Genomic DNA, 18454 nt, shown 5'->3' on the forward strand with positions numbered 1-18454 from the left:
TTTGAAAAAATAGTGACGTTTGGAATAAATTGAAATTTTATACCAACAAAATTTACCTCAGTTTTTTATGTAAAATTGAATTTGCAATCGAAAAGTACTGTACAGATTTGTTGATAAAGAGCTCCGTTTTCAAGATATAGCCATCGAAAGTTTGATTTTAACGAAATATTTGCAGTTTTTTGATTCTAAAAAACGTTACCTAATCCACCAGAAGGTGGTTGCTGCCTTCCTCCTAAAAACCTTGCAACCATACACTACGAAAGCTTTGGCTAACGCTTACTTAGTAAAGACACTATACATCTGAGAGCTGCCATCTATGATAAATTTAATGAACCATTTGAAAGCCCTGCAGTGTTGTGTGCGTGCACTGAGCGGAAAGTTCCGACAGCTATCCGCCGGAGCTTTCATATTCTGTAAATAATGACCCTTTTTTGTATCAACCAAAACAGTTATTCTATCATAACTTTTAAAGTACTGCACCAAACCGGATGAAATTCAAAAAAGACTCAAAGAACCTGAAAACGAATCCAAAGACATAGATCCGGACAAAGTCGGTCGAGCCAGTTCCGAGAAAAGTGAGTGAGAAAAAAAATTCTACGTCCATCCACACGCACAGACATTTGCTCAGAATTTGATTCTGGGCCGATATGTATACGTAAAGGTATATCTTGGAGGCTTATTTAAAAAGTTCATTTTTTGAGTGATTTTATAGCCTTGCCTCAGTGAGGTGAGGAAGGCAAAACTGTGAACATGGATGACCATTTCTAAATTTTTTTTAAAAAATTTCAGAAAATTTGCTATAAAATTGTCTAAGAGACATCGAAGATTGGACCCCTCGTTGCTGAGATACAGCGGCTTAAAGAAAAAGAAACAGGAAAAACAATATTTTGATATTTTTTAAATCAAGACTAACATTTTAAAAGGGCTAAACATTCAATATTACACCCTTTTGAAATGTAATAGAAAACATCCTTGTGAAAGTTATATTTAGTAAGCACAGTCGGCTTTCTCTGAAACAAAATTGCATCCAAACTCCATTGAATGAGACAAATATTCAAACCATAGATCGCTATTTGGAACATCAATAGTATTTTATTAGCATTTTCAAAAACATATGTGGAGTTTTTTTTAAAAGGTCCAATAAACAAAATTTCCAGTTTTTGCTTTTTTGGTGTTTTTGAAACCGCCTTGAGTCAGGGGTATTAAAAAACAACCAAAAAGCAAAAACTGAAAATTTGGTTTATTGGACCTTTTCAAAAAAAAACTCCAGATATAAATTTAATAAAATTTCCATTTCATGTAATACCAGTTTTACAACCATTTGATTATGAAGCCGAGAATCTAAATGAAATTAGAAGATTCAAACTTGATCAATTCTAGATTAAATGAATTGTGCTACGTAATTTTATTCTTGATTTTAAAAGTCAGACCTTTTTATAATATTTAATATTTTTTAATTCCGATAAATTTTCACATTTTGATTATTTAGTTTGACGGTCCCCTAATTGTAGATTGGTCAATGTGAGAAATTACTAAGCCTTATGAATTGGGTACTAAAGCCCTATGTCAATTTTTATGTACAACGATAAAAAACACGATTAAAAACCATTTCTGATCACTTTTTTTCATTTTAATGCAAACAGGACAACATTTTTTCGATGGAATTACTATGGTCCCCTTGGAACGAGCAGTCAAGTAGGAGCTTTTCTGTCAAGAAGGACCGCGAGGTTAATTTTTCAAAATTGATTTAAAATCCATTTTAAACTCTTTGTGGTCGTACAAAGGGTCATTGTTCTCAGAAAAATTAGCTTTATCGCTGTAAACAATAATATCAGCAATCTAAGCTTCATTTTAGGAACCAATTCTTTTATGTTTCAGCCAAATGTTTGCAAAACATCTATTTTTTTAATATGTTTTTTATTTAATTTTTATTTTCGTTTTCTGACTTTTTGTTTGAGTTACCTGAACTCAATTTAAATTGAATGATTTTTAAGTTTAACAACACGAATATTTGAAAATAAAACATTACAGAAACAATAATTCAAATCATTGTACAAGATCGAACTTGTTTTCCAATTCCTATAATAAATCCGTTTTACAAATATTTTTTGGTACACAGAAAAAAAGCAATGGTAATAACACATCTTGGAATGGTGAAGTGTTCTGTTTGTAATATTCAACCAACCAAATGTGTTTAACCTTCCAAAATTCAACTTTTTTTTTGCTGTGTAAATAATGTCATATTGAGAACAATCTATCGTAACTGAACAGATCAAAGAAACTTAGAAAAGATTGTGAAAATATGTAGAGTTGATTCAAAAATAGAGATTTTTTTTGCTTATTTTATAACTTTTAACGTTCCGTGAAATTTCCTTGAATCCGTTTTGGAATTACGATCCCTGAGAAAATTGCACTATTAAATTTTATACATCGTTGGATAGGCAATCGAAAGACCTTCACGCAAAACGGACATTAGGTATAAATTCCTAATTTTTAGGTATAATCGGACCTGACTGCAATAAGGTATTTTATTACTAATCGGCTATTAGTAATAAAATTACTAATAGCGTTTTAGTACGAGAATTCCTATATTTTAGGTATAATTGTAGAACCAAAATACCTAAATTTTAGGTATTTTCTGGAAAAGTGAGGCAACCAAAATAACTAATATTTAGGTATAATCCAAGATGGCGGACCATTATTATTCCTAATTTCTAGGTATAAATACCTAAATTTGAGGTACTTTCTGGAAAAGTGAGGGATCCAAAATTACTAATATTTAGGTATAATCCAAGATGGCGGACCATGATCATTCCTTATTTCTAGGTATAAATACCTTAATTTGAGGTATTTTCTGGAAAAGTGCGGGATCCAAAATTACTAATATTTAGGTATAATCCAAGATGGCGGACCATGATTATTCTTTATTTCTAGGTATAAATACCTAAATTTGAGGTATTTTCTGGAAAAGTGAGGGATCCAAAATTACTAATATTTAGGTATAATCCAAGATGGCGGACCATGATTATTCCTTATTTCTAGGTAAAAATACCTAAATTTGAGGTATTTTCTGGAAAAGTGAGGGATCCAAAATTACTTATATTCAGGTATAATCCAAGATGGCAGACCATGATTATTCCTTATTTCTAGGAATAAATACCAAAATTTGAGGTATTTTCAGAAAAAGTGAGGGATCCAAAATGACTAATATTTAGGTATAATCCAAGATGGCGGACCATGATTATTCCTTATTTCTAGGTATATATACCTAAATTTGAGGTATTTTCTGGAAAAGTGAGAGATCCAAAATTACTTATATTCAGGTATAATCCAAGATGGCGGACCATGATTATTCCTAATTTTTAGGCATAAATACCTAAATTTGAGTTTTTTTAGAAAAAAAGTGAGGGATCCACAATTACTAATATTTAGGTATAATCCAAGATGGCGGACCATGATTATTCCTTATTTCTAGGAATAAATACCTAAATTTGAGGTATTTTCAGAAAAAGTGAGGGATCCAAAATTACTTATACTCTCGCTTATACTTAAGAATAATCAAAGATCAAATTAGGTATTAAGTATTATCCAAGATATATGCAGGCAGAAGAAAACAATGGTTTATATGATATTAATATTTTTATTTACATCAAACACAATAAAAATAAATATTAAAATTTAAATTAAATTTTAATTTTTAAATGTATCTAAATTTTTAATATTAAATTTATAATTTTTTTTATATTTTGTTTTTTTTTATGTTTTAATTTTTTATAGTTAAATATTTTAGTATTTTAATATTTAAATATTTTATTATTTTAATATTTTAATATTTTAATATTTTATTATTTTATTATTTTAATATTTTAATATTTTAATATTTAATATTTTAATATTTTAATATTTTAATATTTTAATATTTTAATATTTTAATATTTTAATATTTTAATATTTTAATATTTTAATATTTTAATATTTTAATATTTTAATATTTTAATATTTTAATATTTTAATATTTTAATATTTTAATATTTTAATATTTTAATATTTTAATATTTTAATATTTTAATATTTTAATATTTTAATATTTTAATATTTTAATATTTTAATATTTTAATATTTTAATATTTTAATATTTTAATATTTGAATATTTTAATATTTTAATATTTTAATATTTTAATATTTTAATATTTTAATATTTTAATATTTTAATATTTTAATATTTTAATATTTTAATATTTTAATATTATAATATTATAATATTTTAACATTTTAATATTTTAATATTTTAATATTTTTTCATTTCAATATTTCTGGAGTTTTTTTTTTGAAAAGGTCCAATAAACCAAATTTCCAGTTTTTGCTTTTTGGATGTTTTTAGAACTGCCTTGAGTCAGGGGTATTGAAAACCACTTAAAAAGCAAAAACTGAAAATTTGGTTTATTGGTCCTTTTCAAAAAAAACTCCAGATTTTAACTTTTAAATTAGGTATTTTACAAGAGCTATGCAGGAAGAATAATTTTTTTTAAATTATATAAATTTTTTTATTTACATAAAACACAACTTTTTCATAAATGTACTTACCTAAAATAAATATTTAATGATTTGAATATTTTAACATTATAATTTTGTATAATATTTTATAATATGTTAGTTCTTAAATATTTTAATATTTATTTATTTTAAATATCAGTTATTATTTTAATACTTTAATATGTTTACAACTTCAACATTTTAATCTTTAAATATTTGAAATTGTAGAATATAAGATTGGATTTTTTGGAGCTTTATAATGTTTGGAATTAGAGATTTTTAAAATTTTCTCTCTCTCCCCTCTCTTTCCATTTTCTCGCTCTTCCTGTTCCCTGCTATCTCTCTCTTCTCTTCCTCTCAATTCAACTTTTTCTCTTTCTCTCCTACCCTCTCTCCCTTTCTTTCTCTCCCATATTTTCTCACCTCTCTCTTTCTCACTTTCTCTCTACCTCTCTTACTCTCTCCCCTCTCCTACTATCTCTCTCCCTTTCCTACTATCTCTCCCTCTCCTACTATCTCTCCATCTCCTACTCTCTCTCCAACTTTATCTCTTATCTCTCTCTTTCTTCATCTTTGCCCCTCTCACTCCCACTTTATCTCTCTCTTACTTTCTATCTCTCTCTTCTACCCTCACCCTATCTCTCTCCCACATTTTCTTTCACTCTTCCCCTCCAGCATTCTCTCACAAACTCCCCTTTCTCTCCCTTTTCTACTTTCTCCTCCCTTTCCCATTTTCGCTCTCTTTCACTCCCTCTTCTCTCCACTTTTCTCTCCCTCTCCTCTTCTCTCACCCACTTTCTCTTTCTTTCTCTCTCCTCTACCCCCACCCTCTCACTTTCAATCTCTCATATACACACGAGCACACACACACACACACACACACACACACACACACACACACACACACGAACACTTTCACAAACGCATACATACACACACCCGCAACGTCCAACCAAATCACAAAAAGATAGATTTCATTCCCACAATCGCCACGGTCGCACAATCCCCACGGTTGGGGTCCGTTTATACTTCCCCTTTCCAGCTCTTCCGCAAATATCCGTACCGAGATCCGTCCTCCAGAGCACGAGAGGGAAGAGGCGGTTATTTTAATTCCGCCGGGAGTTGAAGGTTCCGTCCTCCTCCTCCTCCTCTACCACAAGCACGCGAGCCACACTTCCTCTAATAAGGATGCTCCGGGTTCCGTTCTCCGTGCAGAACCGGAGAACCACTTTTCTTCTGCACACTTACCTTGCCAAAGTTCCGAAGTTTTCAGCAGCACCGCGGAACACCAACTCACAGCCACGAAATTTTTTTGTTTTGACTTGTCAAACCGTGAATCGCAATTTTTGAACTAAAAAAAATACTAAAATTTAGGAATTTTTAAGAAGTACTTCAGTGTTCTAAAAAAATCCTAAATTTTAAGAAGAAAAAAATACTAATTTTTAGGTATAATTTGACAAGCTAGAACATAAGTTCAAAAAATACTAAAAATTAGGAATTTATACCTAATGTCCGTTTTGCGTGTTCCAAACAAATCTAAAAGATCTGGACAAGGATGCCAGATGCACAGATTTGTCTGTGTTTCACAGACATTTGTTCTTGTACCAGACATTTTAGATGTGCACAGACTTTAAAAAAAATTTAATAAATTAATAATTTGTAAAAATATTAACCGAAACTTATGTCGTTAGTCTTCAAATGCTTACAAACTCAATTTCTGATGGATTTCCATGACTGTAAATTAATATATCTGAATTTAAGACAAATGCACAGACATACACAGGTTTGTTTACAGACATTTTAAAAAATCTTGTGGCATCCCTTGATCTGGCATCCCCGTCTCAAGTTATGACCACTTTAGTGATATTTTGGAAACTTAAAAAAAAAAACAAAAAAAGTAACATAAATAAGTTTTCAACTGAATTTGGCCTTGGATGTTGTTAGGCCCTTAAGTCATTCCAAGTGTAGAAGTCGTCTCCACGCTATAAGTATAAACAACACACCAAACCAAGCCTGCTCCGGTGGAATGGCTGGCGACGGTTGGACTCGCAATCCAAAGGTCGTCAGTTCAAACACTGGGGTGGAAGGTTCCTTGGAGTAAAAAGAGGTTTGGGTGCTCTCCCCATTCAAGCCTTCGGACTCCTAGGTTCGAGCAGAAACTTGCAATAGAGACCACAAGAGAGCTGGGGGTCGGTCAAGTGGATGGTTTGATTTTTTTTACAAATATTTTCATTTCATTTATTTTATTCATTTTGCATCCAAACCCGTTGAAATAAATAATAACTAAACACAATAAAATCCTCACCGATCTTTTCCATTAACTGAACTAATTACGTTAGCAGCAACTTCCTCAATCCCACAGAGCTTGATGCCCATTAAGGTGCTAATTAAACATACAAAAACACTATTTATTGCTGAAAAGTGCAGAGCACCGTCAACGCAACGCCGTTGTGGAGCAGACAGCATAATTTCATTCACTGGCTTCACTCTGCTTTTGTTGTTGAGTAGCGATGCATTTCATTGCTCAGGGTTGATATATGATACCCACAAGATAAGTAAGTGCACGGTTGTGGTGCTTGGGTCCCAAGATGATTGATGATATGAATATTTAACACAGATACACCTTGCATAGCATCGTGAAAACACCGATTTTAATTGTGTACTTTGGGTACATGTTTTTATTTTCTATCTGCAAGTACTTTCTTTATATTCTCACGCCGATTGCATCATAAGTAACTGTGGGCTTTTATTGAGGGGAAGTTACGTTATATTGAGCTAAAGTTCCAACGGATCAGACAGATTCGTTATTGAACGGTTTTTGTTTTTGCACAATGAGTTTTCTTACTTTTCAGGCCCAAAGGCAGACAATTTCAGCAAACAATCGATAAAGCAAAAATGGCAGTTTGTTTGATAATCACTTTGTAATTTTATTGTTACTTTACTGCAATTCATTCACCGACAATACCTCACGGTGCGTGCATTAACGTGACAGAACAGTCATAAATATTGAAGTTAGCACCACTGTTAAAATGTACCACCAACAAACACGCATAATGAAGCAATGCAAACAAGGAACTGCACAAAAAAAAGTACAATCAGTCTCGGCTCATCCTTAACTATTTTATACCAAGCCGACACAGGCCAACACTAGGTTATGTTGCCTGCTGGAAAACATGACGGAAATTTTTGATTGCGAAAAAAGGGGCGAGCATTGATTATACGGTAGCTGCTGCACTAGCTGAAGGAAATACCATATCGAGGACACAATGCGATTTTCCATGCAATGGACAATACCCAACTGGCTGGTCTGGCCACTGCAGTTGAACGAACCTGGTTCGAGCTGCTGACTGAATTAGGCTCTTTGCGATATGGCTCACATAAATTTTGTACTGGTTGCTCACCTGGAAAGCATCGATATAAAGTAGGAACATAATGTGCTCGTATGAGACGTTTAAAGGTTTTTTTATGTTGAACTGAATGCAAATAAATTCCTTCGATGGGGTTTTGGTGCTGATTGACGTAATGCTTATTTCAATGAACCGCGAGCGAGTTATTAAGTTATCATCAACACTGATGCAGACGATCAACTGAGTGCATCGCGCTGGGCAACCAATCTTGATTCGTAAAACTCATATTTTATGTTTAAATAAATATTTTTAAACATTTGTCAGATGATTTAGCCGCTCAAGTTTGGATGCATTTCGATCTAATATCTAACAAAATAACGTTTGCAATACTTTGGATTCAAGAAATCATTAAAGTTATTCACGCAAAAAATGAGTTCGCGTAAACGTGAACAGAGTTCATGCCATCGGGAACCAGGAAGAAAACTGTTCAACTTTTATGGTGCAAAATTCAAAATTGCACCACGAAAGCTGAACAGTTTTCTTCCTGGTTCCCGTTGGCATGAACTCTGTTCACGTTTTATCATTTTTTTTGAGTGTTGATAAGTATTTAGCTCAATCAATTACCTTGCTTACCATCTATAATTTTTGCAAATAATCTTCCTTTTTTGTCTCCCATTTACCCAAAAATGAATTATTTTAGTTTCTGGCATGATTAAAAAAGAGTTATAGCGATTAAAGGTTCAATTTCAGGAAAACTAACTTTATGTTACAGGATAAAGAGGGAATAGTAAAAAAAATCATTTAAACACAGTTATGTAAAGTTTGATTGCATTCATATTTTTGTATTTCTAAACTTTCAGTCTTTTTTCCATCTGCAGACTTACAAACCAAAATTTGTAAAAAAGCATGAACCATTCAACAATTCGGTTATACAGTGGACTCTCTCGTTGTCGATATTGAAGGGACCGTCGAGAGGAGTTGTCAAATTATGGAATGAAAAATCAAAGCAATCTTCTTAAAGGGACTGAAAATTTTATTGACAGCTTGAGCAATATGGATATCGAAAAGATCGACATCCAGAGAGTCCACTGTATATGGGTCATTCCATCTCAACTGTGCACGAAAAAGTGCAAATTTGAAAATTACCCTCTCAGATCCTGCTCAAATTTAGCAGAGCTGTTGATACTATCAAAACATGAAATCTTAGAGGGTCGGTCTTAGACTCAATTTTGAAGGAAATTGGGCGTAGAATCCATTTCCGTGATCAAAATTTTGATTAATTTATTTTGTCTACCTGTATTGCGCAGTTGAAAACTTTAAACAGCCGTATCTCAAAACACCCCAACTTATTTTTTTTATTTGACCCCACCATCGTGTTCCCCGGCCAATTTTACATAAGAATCACTTATCGACAGAAATGAATATGTTCCGTTCCAGAGATATCGAATTTCAAAGATTTGTGTTTTCGAGAAAACCTGCTTCATTCGCCGCATCTGCTAGAAGCACACAGACGGGCTGATCAATAACTGCTACCTGGTATTCTGGGAGATGATTAATTTAATTTATATTTTTATAATTTTACGCAAATATTTATTCAAATGGCTAATAGGGGAAATTCTAACAAATTTTGCAAAACTTTTGATAAAAACTAACTTAATCCACCTATGTGGTTGATGCCTTCCTCACTTTTTACCAACAATGGGTAATATGAGTGGTTTAGACACATATTTCGGCTATTTTTTTTAGGTCCAGAAAAATAAGTACACAGATATAACTTAAGTGGTCAGAACACGAGACAGAGTTGTCAGATCATCAATTTTGTGGACTCGTTAGACAGGATTTTCGATTACCTAACCAACAATGGGTTGGATGATGGATCCGGACATCGTTTACATGCATTTATGTGAGACCCGGCTTCAAAAAAGTACATAAATATCACTTAAGTGGTCATAACTCGAGACAGGGTTGCCAGATCTTCAATGATGTGGACTCGTTAGAAAGGTCTCTCGATTACCTAACCAACGTTGGGTTGGATGATGGTTCCGGACATCGTTTACATGCATTTAGGTGAGATCCGTCTTCAAAAAGTACATAAATATCACTTAAGTGGTCATAACTCGAGATAGGGTTGCCAGATCTTCAATGTTGTGGACTCGTTGGAAAGGTCTCTCGATTACCTAACCAACGATGGGTCGGATGATGGATCCGGATATAGTTTACATGCATTTAGGTGAGATCCGGCTTCAAAAAAGTACATAAATATCACTTAAGTGGTCATAACTCGAGATAGGGTTGCCAGATCTTCAATGTTGTGGACTCGTTGGAAAGGTCTCTCGATTACCTAACCAACGATGGGTTGGATGATGGATCCGGACATCGTTTACATGCATTTTGGTGAGATCCGGCTTCAAAAAAGTACAAAAATATCACTTAAGTGGTCATAACTCGAGACAGGGTTGCCAGATCTTCAATGATGTGGACTCGTTAGAAAGGTCTCTCGATGACCTAACCAACGATGGGTTGGATGATGGATCCGGACATCGTTTACATGCATTTAAGTGAGATCCGGCTTCAAAAAGTACATAAATATCACTTAAGTGGTCATAACTCGAGACAGGGTTGCCAGATCTTCAATGATGTGGACTCGTTAGAAAGGTCTCTCGATTACCTAACCAACGTTGGGTTGGATGATGGTTCCGGACATCGTTTACATGCATTTAGGTGAGATCCGTCTTCAAAAAGTACATAAATATCACTTAAGTGGTCATAACTCGAGATAGGGTTGCCAGATCTTCAATGTTGTGGACTCGTTGGAAAGGTCTCTCGATTACCTAACCAACGATGGGTCGGATGATGGATCCGGATATAGTTTACATGCATTTAGGTGAGATCCGGCTTCAAAAAAGTACATAAATATCACTTAAGTGGTCATAACTCGAGATAGGGTTGCCAGATCTTCAATGTTGTGGACTCGTTGGAAAGGTCTTTCGATTACCTAACCAACGATGGGTCGGAAGATGGATCCGGATATAGTTTACATGCATTTTGGTGAGATCCGGCTTCAAAAAAGTACAAAAATATCACTTAAGTGGTCATAACTCGAGACAGGGTTGCCAGATCTTCAATAATGTGGACTCGTTAGAAAGGTCTCTCGATGACCTAAATAACAATGGGTCGGATGATGGATCCGGACATCGTTTACATGCATTTAAGTGAGATCCGGCTTCAAAAAAGTACATAAATATCACTTAAGTGGTCATAACTCGAGATAGGGTTGCCAGATCTTCAATGTTGTGAACTCGTTGGAAAGGTCTCTCGATTACCTAACCAACGATGGGTCGGATGATGGATCCGGATATAGTTTACATGCATTTAGGTGAGATCCGGCTTCAAAAAAGTACATAAATGTCACTTAAGTGGTCATAACTTGAGACAGGGTTGCCAGATCTTCAATGTTTTAGAATCATTGGAAAGGTCTTTCGATTACCTAACCAACGATGGGTTGGATGATGGATCTGGACATAGTTTAAATGCATTTAAGTGAGATCCGGCATCAAAATTCCAGTACCCGATTCGCAACTTTGACACTTTTTTATACGTAACTTTTGAACTACTTATCGGATCTTCAAACAATTCAATAGTGCAGTATGGGGCACCAAACCGGACCGAATGCAACTTGTTTGACTCAAATCGGATCAGCCAGTACCGAGAAAACTTGGCAAGAATTTTGAGCACCAAGGGGAATACGCACACACATACACACACACACACAGACATTTGTTCAGTTTTCGATTCTGAGTCGATAGGTATACATGAATATAGGTCTACGAGCTGTTTTTCAAAAGTTACTTTTTCGAGCAGGATTATAACGTCATGATTCGAATTCCCGGACGCTTCGAAACCCGGACACCTCATCTTGTTTTATCAATTATTTGGATATAATTGCACATTATGAATGACAAAAATGGGTTATTTGATGAATTCTAACATAAACTTTCATTTAAAGTTTGTTTGAACGCTGTAGTTAATGCCAAAACAATTAAATTAAATAAAATTATAAGATTACCAAAAATGCGAAACATTTCACCTGAAATATTTCATAGGTGTCCGAAGCACAGGGAAGGCAAAGCAGAAATTTATGGTTTTGATTTCCTTAAATTCTAGCAAATGTTTATTTAAAGTATCGATGGTTTTGATGTTAACAGCTTATTTGAGACCTAAAGAATGCCAATCACTAACATTTCGGTCCAAATTTGTGCGATTCATTAGCAAAAACGAGTGTCCGGAATTCGAAGCAAAAGTGTCCGGATTTCGAATCAGCTTTTATCAGTGTCCGGGATTCGAAGCACAACAAGTCATTTTAATTTTGAAATTTTGATGTAAAATGGTTAGAAAAGACACATTTTGCATGCATTCTCTTAAAATTGACTGTAAGTACTACATACTGATGATATTTCTTCATTTCCAACTGAGCAGTTCTCTACGGAATCGGTCTTTTTTGCTTAATTTTAATTTTTGTATTTTTTAATCCGGGTGAAACTTTTTTGGTGCCTTCGGTATGCCCAAAGAAGCCATTTTGCATCATTAGTTTGTTATAATTTTCCATATTTGGCAGCTGTCCACAAAATGATATGTGAAAATTCAAAATTCTGTATCTTGAAGGAATCGATTTGCGTCTTCGGCAGTTGGTATGGATATGGACTACACTGAAATGATACACGGTAAAATTTGGTGATTTGGCTTTTTGACAAAGACAAAAACACTATTTTTATTTTTTATTTGATATGTTTTAGGACATAAAATGCCAACTTTCAGAAATTTCATGGGCAAAATTTTGACCGAGTTATGATTTTTTGAATACAGATTTTTCAAAAATCGAAATATTGTTCGCAAAATTTCAACATCATTTTTCGATGTGTCAATTTCGCAATCGTACTTTAGTGAAATTTTGAGTGCACCGTTTTCGTTATAACCAGGTACTTTTTGAAAATAGTTTTTCATTTTTAAATTAGTGCTCATGTTGCCCACTTTTGAAAAATATTTTGAATAACTGAGAAAATTCTCTATATTTTGCTTTATTGAACTGTTGATACGACCTTGCATATTGCCATGCAAGGTTAAACAGGATGCTTGTCTATTCACCATTTTCATGTCGATATCTCAGCAACTAAATTCGATTCACAATGTTAAATATGAAACATTCGTGAAATTTTCCGATCTTTTCGAAAAAATATTTTTAAAAATTTAAAATCAAGACTAACATTTCAAACGGGCCAAACATTCAATATTACACCCATTTGAAATGTTAGTCTTGATTTTAAATTTTTGAAAATATTTTTTTCGAAGAGATCGGAAAATTTTACGAATGTTTCATGTTTTAACATTGTGAATCGGATTTATAGTTGCTGAGATATCGACATTAGAAAATGGTGGGTTGTTTAGGTAAGACTTAGAAAACATCAATTTTCCTGTTTTTTAACCTTTGCATGGCAATATCTCAGCAACTATGGGTCGTATCAACAAAGTTCAATAAAGCAAAATATAGAGAATTTTCTCAGCTATTCAAAAATATTTTTTTCAAAAGTGGGCAAATATGGGCACTAATTTTAAAAAATGAAAAACTGCGACTATTTTCAAAAAAGTTACCTAAAAATGGTTATAACTTGAAAACGGTGCACTTTATCAAAATTTCACTAAAGTACTTTTTGATTGCAAATTCGATTTTACATCGAAAAATGAAGTTGAAAAATTTTTGCGACCAATATTTCGATTTTTTGAAAAAATCTGTATTGATTCAAAAATTCATAACTCGGTCAAAGATTTTTTGCCCATTCTGGAAATTTCTGAAAAGTTGGCATTTTATGTCCTCTAAAACATATCAAAAAATAAAAAAAATTAAAAATAGTGTTTTTTTGCAAATCAAGTTTTTGTGTCAAAAAGCTAAATAAAAAATCACCAAAATTTTTTTTACCGTGTATCATTTTTTTTCAGTGTAGTCCATATCCATACCTACAACTTTGCCGAAGACACCAAATCGATCAAAAATTCCTTCAAAAGATACAGATTTTTGAATTTTCATACATCATTTTTGTATGGACAGCTGCCAACTTTGTATGGAAAATTATATGGACAAACTAATGATGCAAAATGGCTTCTTTGGGCATACCGAAGGCACCAAAAAAGTTTCACCCGGATTAAAAAATACAAAAAAAATCGAATGACCGAAATCTCAGAGAATTGCTCAACTTATTACATGTTTTTTAGTCAGCTATAACAAAAATGATATGCTACTAAGTGTCCGGATTTCGAATCATGACGTTAGCCTTACCTCAGTGAGGAAGGCAAAACTTGCTTGTTCACTTATTATTGAGCTATTTATCACTCGATTTCAGTTGAAAACGCTTTTAATCAGCTGTAATTGAATGCCAAAGCGCTGGCAACATTAGAGGAACGCTGGAATTAGATGATGTTCCTGTACCTTGATCAATCTATTTTTGTGAACGGAATATTTATTGGGTAATTTTACGTGTTGCTAACCGTTTTAGAGTGCCTCCGAGGCCATGACTAGGGCCTTTATCATGGGCGGTAGCAAAATAGTGCCATTCAGCAAAAACCCCAAAACATGCTTTATTATTATTATTATTATTATTATTATTAAAGTTTATTTTTGACACTTTACCATAATTTGGCAAATCCGATTTAAAGTTTAAAAGATTGATCATATTAAATCAATTTTTATATTGGGAGCCAGCTCCATTTGATTAAAAGAATCCAAGAATGAAATAAGAAAAAAATACTGTTGTTCGGACGGTGTCGAAATCATCGCAACTAAATTTGGGGAATTAGCCGCTTTGCAGCAGATCAAACTTTGTGATTTTCTTGCATTTTTCAGTTTATACTTTCCAGAAATCCTTTTCCTGTTCCTTGTGATCGTCCTTCACTAGAGTACAAAGTATCAACAAATTTTATTAATTTTAGTTCATATTTTTTACTCACTAATGTATCGTGCACTTATTGTTCAGTGTTACTAACAAGATTAATTGCATTTTCCTGCTCGCTCCGTCGGAATCCAATTCTGCCCTTTACTGTGAGTCGTTATTGCTCTGTCCTGTGGGTTAGCACAGGCATTCACTTCATTAATTGTTTTTTTGAGCAGATAAACATTCGTGATTGAACTCTAGTTTCCTACAGTATTATACAGTCATTTTTTGTCCAATTTGATAAAAAATTTGATTTATGATGAAATATTATTTCAATAAATGACCAGGTAGCAGTTATTAATCAGCCCATCTGTGTGCTTCTAGCAGATGCGGCGAATGAAGCTGATGTAGGTAATCTCGAAAACACAAAACTTAAAAATTCGATATCTCTGGAAGGAAACATAATCATTTCTGTCGATAAGTGATTTTTATGTAAAATTGGCCTGGAAACACGATGGTGAGGTCAAATAAAAAAAAATAAGTTGGGGTGTTTTGAGATACGGCCGTTTAAAATTAAGGAAAGCACCAACCACCAAATGGTGTATCAAGAAACGTTTACAAACACTAACTTCACCGCACTGTTTTGTTTCAATCATTAGGCATACTAAACAGTTAAGTGCCAATCTTCGACAATTTTCACATTAATAGCCCAACCCAACCACCCACAAAGCAGAAGCCCAATCAGCTTTAACCACGGCGGCCTGCTTTATTTTTTTGCTTTCGAACCACTAACGAACCTGTTACGAAACCGCAAAACAATTTTCACAACTGCTTAAGCGAACAGAAACGGTGAAGAAGACCCTCAAGCAAAATGCAACTGCCTTTTTGCGCATAGATTACGCCCGATAATAAGTCGGAAAAGACGATTCAGTTGTAAGGCGGCGGTCTGCACACTGTATGCGCTTAACGGCGGATCGCGACGGGGGATGCCCAAAATAGCGTGAACGAAATGGAAAATAAAACAACAACATAATCCAAAATGCACCACTTTTTACTGTTTGAGCCCAGCAGCGGCATAAACGCATGGTTTTGTTTTAAGTTTTGACGAGGTGCTGCTGCATATTGTATAGAAACAAAGTCGTCACGAGAGGCTCTCGATATTTCGATGTGGCTTAACCCTTCAATAAATGCTTTTTACTAAAAAAGAAAAAAATGCTTTATATATTTAAAGCTTGCTTAAAAGTTATCTTGGAAACTACACAAAATTTATGATTCCAATTATATTTTAATATCAGTCACTGGCGGTACAAGAGGGAGCCTTGGGTGCACTGGGTACCTAAATACCTAAATCGTCATCAGTCAGTAATTGACGGTGGGTAATTGATCCCAGAATCGTGGACCGCATGTAGAATCAATTTAGATTAGCAAAAATTTTAGACATTATACTTATCTGCAAAAAAACGTTTTTAAAGCTCAATGGATTTTTTTTAAAGAGTAGTGGGGCAAGACGACCATATGGGGCAAGAGGAACAATCGCTCGTACGATCGTTGTTCTTACAATTTCCAATATTTCCAATATAAATTGTTACTGGCAATGCAAATAGCTAATTCTACTACCACATAACCGCCAAAACGACGTAAACACCACGGGACACAAGATTGAATGGTGTGTCCCTACCCATGACTTGAACTTTTTATAAAGATTGATTTATCTTTTGGTTATTTTTGTTGTGAGCTTTGAAAAAATCTTGTTCATGTGGGGCAAGTGTACCATATGTAATTTTTAGCATGGAAAAAAATACGAATTGCTGCAACAACATATTATGCCTGGCAAGATAACTTAACATTCTGCGGTTCTAGAGAGCGTCAGTCTGGCTACTGCGCAGAGTGCGGCCGTCTGTTCTGAACTGTTGGTTGGCTGCGACCACGTGTCACTTCAGGATACTAAAAAACCAACACGCACTGCACTGCAAACCAAAAAAAAAGTTCAAATGTGCCCTTTTATTTTTCATTACGTTCTCGTACTTGAGGAACTTTTTGTGTTATAAAGTGAACTTTTCATACATTCTTAACACTAATTCCCTTCAAAAAAAAGTTTGGTTTACTTTTCACCTAAGATTTCTGCAGAGAAAAACTTCGTCAAAAAACAATATTTAATACGGTCCCGCGGCTGCTGTTCAGTACACTTTTGAAGAATGTTTATGTTTCACATACCTTATCTACACCATTCGATCACAAAACTTCACCAATAATCAAAATTTCTACTGAATTCCTCATTATTTCTAACTAAACAAAAAGGGCCCGTAAACATCATTCAAAACAACAATCCGGTGACAGCGCTTTAGTGTCCTTTCAGCTCTTTTCGAAATTGAATTTAGAAAGGGCCCATTATGAACAACAGTTGAAAAGTTAAAAGGGCCCAATAACGAAATTCTTCTAAATTATGAGTTTTATTGAGAAAATCAACAAAAATTAAGAAGCATTTAAGCAGAGTTGAGGATGATGTGTTTTATCGTATCATCAGTAAAAATACCATCAGTGAAGCTTCTTTTTTCTCGAATCGCGGTTTTTGGTTTTGTGCTCTAATGAAATGTTTGGCTCGATTTTTGCAACCACGTGACTTATTCAAATATGAAATGAAGCATGTTGATCGAGCATGCCAACAATTGAGCCTACTAAGGGACCTCTGCGATTTCCGTACTGACCAAGTGTGACATTGCATGTTACAAGGAAAAGCGTGACAAAAGGGGGAGAGGGGTTAATTTTCTGAAATTTTAGTAAAGTTTGGCAGATCCAAACCAATTTTAACTGAAATTCAGCAAAAAACTTGCTGAAAATTTCAGTAGTGCAGTTTTCAGTGAGTATTAGTTTAAAACGAACCTCAGAATTTGGTATATACATATGTACTTTTTTCCAATTTTCAAGACTTTAGAAATTCGAAGATTTTTTGAAGTTAACGGTGCACATCAACCAGAGCTTTGTACCAAGATTTCTGTTACAGACATTTTAGTATCTTCAAATACTATGGGAACTATCGATGTTATTTTGCATTCATCACCTTTAGTACTGTCTCCAAAATAATTTACTATATAGTTTGTTAATTTTTCAAACAGATTGTTGTGTTCAGAAGTTTGTCATTTTTTGGATTTTTTTATGGAATAAGAAGACAACAACTTCGCACCCTTAAAAATCAAACTTAACACTTCTAGCCCCAACGGGATAAAAAAGTAGGAAATGTATATTCAACCGGCTGTATTTCCATTGGAAATGCCATTTTTCGATGTAACTTAAAGTGGATGCATCTATTTTTGATCTACCTTATTGGAGATGATTCTTGACATCTTTCCAGATCGAATGCAACAAGAATCATCCAAATCGGTTGAGTTTTCGTCGCATTTTCCACTTTTTTACCCCCTTGATGCTTCGCGTAAGTTTTGACCCCATTGGTGCTGCAAGTGTTAACTGGCATAAATCTTCGTTCATGTGGCCTAGCGTGATATGGAGAGGAAAAGCGAAAGTACACCCCCCAACGAAAGGTGCTTAATTAGTGCAAATATTAAACCCCTTTTACCCGCCAATTTCGAGCGCGCTGCCATTTCACATCACACACACACGTGGTACTTTTCGCGCCAAGCTCACCAACACAAATACAC

The sequence above is a fragment of the Culex quinquefasciatus genome, chromosome 2, assembly GCF_015732765.1.
Source record: "Culex quinquefasciatus strain JHB chromosome 2, VPISU_Cqui_1.0_pri_paternal, whole genome shotgun sequence".
NCBI classification, from domain to species: domain Eukaryota; kingdom Metazoa; phylum Arthropoda; class Insecta; order Diptera; family Culicidae; genus Culex; species Culex quinquefasciatus.